General features: G+C 36.4%; 1 pseudogene; it reads right to left on the bottom strand.

Moving 5' to 3' along the window:
* Window positions 1–5,278: 5,278 nt before the first annotated feature.
* LOC112469351 lies at window positions 5,279–5,397 on the bottom strand (annotated as a pseudogene).
* Between the last annotated feature and the right edge of the window lie 302 nt (window positions 5,398–5,699).

Raw genomic sequence — 5,699 nt, 5'->3', positions numbered from 1 at the left:
TTAATCCTATTTCTTTTAAATATATCTGATATTTAACAGTGACCTAATACAGAAAGTCTCTCTGGCATTTGTCCTGATTCAACCAGAAGCCAAAACTCAGCCCACCCATTTTTTCTGGCAGCAAAGAACATGGAGTTTATAAGACCCACATGAACCTGGGAAACTATTTAATCTTGAGGACGGGGAAACATCCTCAAACAACTAAAAAAGAAAAGAAAGCATTTTCAGAGAGTTAGATTAGTTCAAAGATACAAAATGCAGGATGCCAAGAGAAAAGAGGTAGCTATGGAAAAGGCGGGAGCTTTCATGTGGAGTACTCCCTGGAAGCCTAGGGTGCACAGATCTATAGTGTATGGACTTTAAAGTGGGGAGAATGCAATTTAGAGAATGTATAAGGCATTTAAGCAGTTGTGGAAAAACTTGTATTTATCTCCTAGGTAAAACGTCAGAAACAAATTGTTTTAATAAATTGATTGATATTGGAGCTCTATCTTGGTATCTATTTAAAAGGTGATCCCAGGACTTAATTCCACTTGCAGGGCAGGTCCCCCATGCCAATAAATCTCAGGACATCAATAGGGTGTCCTACAACTCAACTCAAGTTTGACACTATCTATCTGGAGATAGGCATCAGATCCCACAGGTTAAGGGTTCATTACTATACGACTGCCTTTCTCTCATTTCAGACATGAGTAGCCAGGTCATCACCTGTGCTTCTGACCAACTGGCTATAAACTGGAAGTTCAACGACCCTTGCCTTAGGTTCAATTAATTTGCTATGGAGCGGCTCACAAAACTCAGCGAAACATTTTACTTATTAGATAACTAGTTTACTATATATGGGTATAACTCAGGAACAGCCAGATGAAAGAGCTGCATAGGACAAGATATGGGGTAAGAGTGTAGAGCTTCCATGCCCTCTCTGCATGTGCCACTCTCCCCAAACCTCCACATGTCCACCAATCCAGAAGCTCTCCAAACTCCATTTTTTTGGGTTTTTTGGAGGCTTCATTACATAGGCATAATTTATTAAATCCTTGGCCATTAGCAATTGATTCAACCTCCAGCTCCTCTCCCCTCCCTGGAGGTCGGGGGTAGGGGGTGGTACTGAAAGTTTCAACTTTCTAATCACATGGTTGATTTTCCTGTCAACCATCTTCCCTCCTTACGTGCAATCCAAGAGTCACCTCATTAACATAACAGAAGATAATTTTATTGTTTATCACTTATGAAATTCCAAGAGTTTTAAGAGCCCAGTGCCAGACACAGAAACAAAGACCAAATGTATATTTCTCTTTAAAACCATAATATCACACTATGTAAGGAGGTCATATGTTACGTGTGGTCCCCAAGCCACTTTGGGGGTGGAGCCAGGTAACCTATTTTAGCAAGCCTCTCATTTGATTTGGATGCAAGTTGTTGTTGTTGTTGTTGTTATCATCATCATTATCATCTTATTAAACATATAAACTCAGTATTCAAAAAAAGAAAGCAAAAATAAAAAATAAAAATAAAGAGAGAGAGATTGTAGAATGAGCCTGAGTTTACTAGGCTCTTCTGGAAAGGGAATTACAAATTCAGTAAAATGTTTTGACATTTGTAAATTTCCAACGTTTGTAATTATGTTGTGAGGGGTCTCTCTACAGCTGAGTCAATCCTTGAGGCATTGCCAGCAGTGGGTCAAAAAAAGGCCTTATGGAAGATTCATCTGGGCAGCTGTATCCCAGTGTTGAGCAGATTATTGACATTTTTATGTTTATATACTGCTTCAGTTCTTTAGAATCAGATTGGTATAGCTTTAAGCAAGAGTTATGCTCATTCTGTAACCACTCTAACTCCTTGAAAATGCTTCCTTTTCATCCTCATCATTTGAGGATGCTCTCCTTTCCTCAGGATTCCCAGGTTCCTATAGGTCTTATGAACTACATGTTCTACCTTTTCACATAGCTTGAGCTTGGACAAGTTAGCTAACTTCTCTGGATCTCATTCTCTTTGTTACGGTAATGGAAATAATTATATCATTTTATAAGATCGATGTGAAAATTAAATAAGATTACTTTTTTAGTTCAGTAGTGCCCCCACCCCTTATTGACAGGGGATATGTTCCAAGACCCCAGTAGATGCCTGAAACCACAAGTGGTACCAAACTCTTTACTATGGTTTTTGTGTGTGTGTGTGTATTCACACATACCTATAATAATTACATTAATAATTAAACCTACAAGTATAATTATAAAGTAGGCACAATAAGAAATTAACAACGATAACTAATAATAAAGTAGATCAATTATAAAAATACACTGTAACAAAAGTTATGTGAATGTGGTCTTTTCTCTTTCAAAATATCTTATTGTATTGAACTTACTTTTTTACTTAAAGGAAGCACTTTACATCTTCTCTTTATCATATTCGAATTGCCAGCATCACTGCTCATGTGCTTTGGGTCCATTTTGTAAAATAGTAATTACTTGAACACAAATACTGTGATATCATGTCAGTTAATCTGATAACTAAGATGGCTACTAGGTGACTAATGGGTGGGGAGCCTCTATGGCATGGATATGCCTGACAAAGGGATGATTCACATCTAAAATGGGACAGAGAAAGAAATAACCTGAGATTACATCACAATACTCATAATAGTGTGCAATTTATACTTATAAATTGTTTATTAATGGAATTTTCCATTCAATATTTTCAGACCGTGGCTGACAGTGGGTAACTAAAACTGTGGAAAGTGAAACCACAAATAAGGGTGGACTACTGTGTTTAACACAATGCCTATATCCTTATAGTATACACATAAGAAAAAGGTTCCCTTTACCGCTCTTTCTAGAACTCAAAAAAGTATGAGATTCATTGGAGTAATTATGAGATTGATGTTATATAGAAAACAAAAAATATGAAATTCATATATGCTGTATAAAATTGAAATGGCTTCAAAACTATGGACTATTAAAGATAACTATCTATCATCTACCTAAAGAATGGTTGCCATAGTTGAGCTACTAATTATGCTCATAGTGGCACATCATAAGTAATAGACAATGCTTTTGGCCTTGGGGATACTTCATTTCATGTGCTAGTTGGACATTAAAGTAATTTTTTATTTTTAAGTAAAAGAAATAGAACATTGCAGATGACGTTGAAATTTCTTTTGTTACCTTTTCCCCAGGAGTAATCACTATCATGAATTTGCTGTGGACTCTTCCAGTCTGTTTTTATACTTTTAATATGTGAATATATACATAAACACTATCTTGCACTGCTCTCTGTTCTTAAAGGTATATAATATCTATCATGCTAATGTATTATTTAGCAAATATAATTTTCACTAAATATTTAGAGATCTATCCTATCCATCTGGATAGGCATATATTTACTGTCATTTAAAAACCTGCTGTATGGAATTCTGAACTTCTGGCCCAGGTTGAAGAAATGGGAGAAGAGTCACTCGAATCCTTGCAAGGAAAAAGAGCTGGACTAACTTCAAATTCATGCATTTTTTGAACACTTTAGAGAACCAGCAAACAAACAACTCTCCAAAACTCTAAAAAAAAGTTGGTGCTAAGTGATTCAAGCATGTTCTCTTTCTGGGCAGAAGCAATAATCATTTTTCAAGAGTGAAGCTAGAAGAGTTGATAATTTTGGTGAAGGCCAAGTGTGAGTTGAAAGGACAGTGTGAAACACTGATTCAGGCAGAAATTGAGAGGTCCACACCCTCTTATAGGCTCTTTCTCCACGAACACCACCAGCCAGAATGTTAGTAAAGATACTAAAAAGTATCCATTATGGTACAGAGCTAGAAAAAGCCACATAGGTGGGGCAATAAATTCTGCCTAGATCCTTCTCCCCTACCTCCACTACAGAACAAAAGTCTAAACTGTGGGGGGAAAGATAACAAGTACTGCTGTTATAAGGACATTGATTGCTGAAAAATCACTGAAGCTGGGGGAAATGAATGGGGGGTAGGGGTGGGGGAGGGAGAGGCAGAGGCAGGATTGTGAGAAGACCCACAACTACAGCTACTGGAAGGGCAAGAGAACTGAGAAGGCCACAACTTTAAGATCAAAGAACACAAATTTCTTTGTCTGAAGCTTAATTAGAATAACAGAGAACACGAACTTTCATAGCCTCTACTATCAAGCTAACGGGTTCCAAAAACAATAGAACACTGCTGGAAAAGAGACAGGAGAGGAAAAAAAAAATGAACAAGAAGACCCACTCTGAGTTGCAGCACAAAAAGGAGACCTGAAATTCAAAATTGAACAGACATTGTTCTAATAAACTAACACCTACACTAACTGAAATCTATGGCAGAACATAAAGGTAGACAATAGCAACAATAAGCTCAAACCCAGCCCAATTTCTATCTTAGAGACTAACAAAGTCTGTATCAAGAGACTAGCAGAACTTGTGCTCATTTGCAGGCATAGAAACCATTTATCTCAGCCTCTACTATTTTATACAACACGTCTAACTTTCAACAAACAATTACGAGGCATAGAAAGGCCAAGAAAAACTTACTTAGAAAACACAAAACAATTATCAGAATTAAACTCAGATATGATAGAGATATTAGAACCACCTGACAAGAAATTTAATGTAACTATGACTAATACGTTAAAGGCTCTAATGGAAATGTTGGACGACATACAAATCAGAAAGGTGATTCTAGTAGAGGAGTTATAAACTATGAGAAGGAGATAAATGGAGGTGTTAGAACTGAAAAATGTGGTATCAGAGATAAAGAATACTTTCTGTAGTATTATCAGTAGACTCAATATAATGGGGAAGAATCAAAAAACTTGAAGATAGAGCAATAAAAATTATCCACATTGAAATGCAAAGAGAAGAGTAAAAATGTTTTAAAGAAAAAAAAAGCATCCAAGAGCTGTGGGACAATATTAAATACTCTAATACTGTAATATATGTGTTATATTCTCAGAAGAAAAAGAGAGAAAATATGTCAGAAGGAAATATTTGAAATACAATGTCTAAATTTTTAAAAAATTAATGATAAACTCCAAACCATGGATTTTAGAAGTTCAAGGAATACCAAGCAGGATAAGATAAATCTGGCTCCAGCCTCTAAAAACTCTCCTAGGCATATCTTACCCATTGCTGAGAACAAAAGACAAAGAAAATATTTTGAAGACAACCAGAGGAAAAAAAGAAACATTATATTCAGAGAGAAAAGATTTTTTTCTAGGTGAGGCAACACTTGGCTGACCTCACAGATTGCAAGCTTACAATCCCTTATTTTTTTTATTTTTTACGCCTCCAGCACCTGGTCTTCCTAGGTGGTCTCCCATCCAAGTACTAACCAGGCCCAACCCTACTTAGCTTCCGAGATCATATGGAATTGGGTTTGTTCAGGGTAGCATGGCCATAAATGAGAAAAGATTTACAGCCAACTTTTTTTGTCAGACACCAAGCAAGCCAGCAGACAATGGGTAATGTTGCATTATCAATTTATTGTCTCAGTTCCAAATTAACACTTAATTTTTTGATATGTAAAAATAGAACTGGGCCCTTTATGTTTCCTTTAATAGTTGGTATAATGATAAGCTTTGTCAGTACAAGGCACTAGAATGACATTGCAGGAGGAAATAATTGGGGAACTCCAATGTGTTATTTTCAGCAAGGTCTTGCAATAGCTGTGGTTTTTTCTGTGCTCATCTCCTGAAGTGGGGGTG

Source organism: Pteropus alecto, unplaced genomic scaffold (genome assembly GCF_000325575.1).
Source record: "Pteropus alecto unplaced genomic scaffold, ASM32557v1 scaffold146, whole genome shotgun sequence".
Lineage (NCBI taxonomy): Eukaryota > Metazoa > Chordata > Mammalia > Chiroptera > Pteropodidae > Pteropus > Pteropus alecto.
The sequence above is the reverse complement of the archived record's forward strand: the minus strand, read 5'-3'. Positions and strand labels throughout refer to the sequence as shown.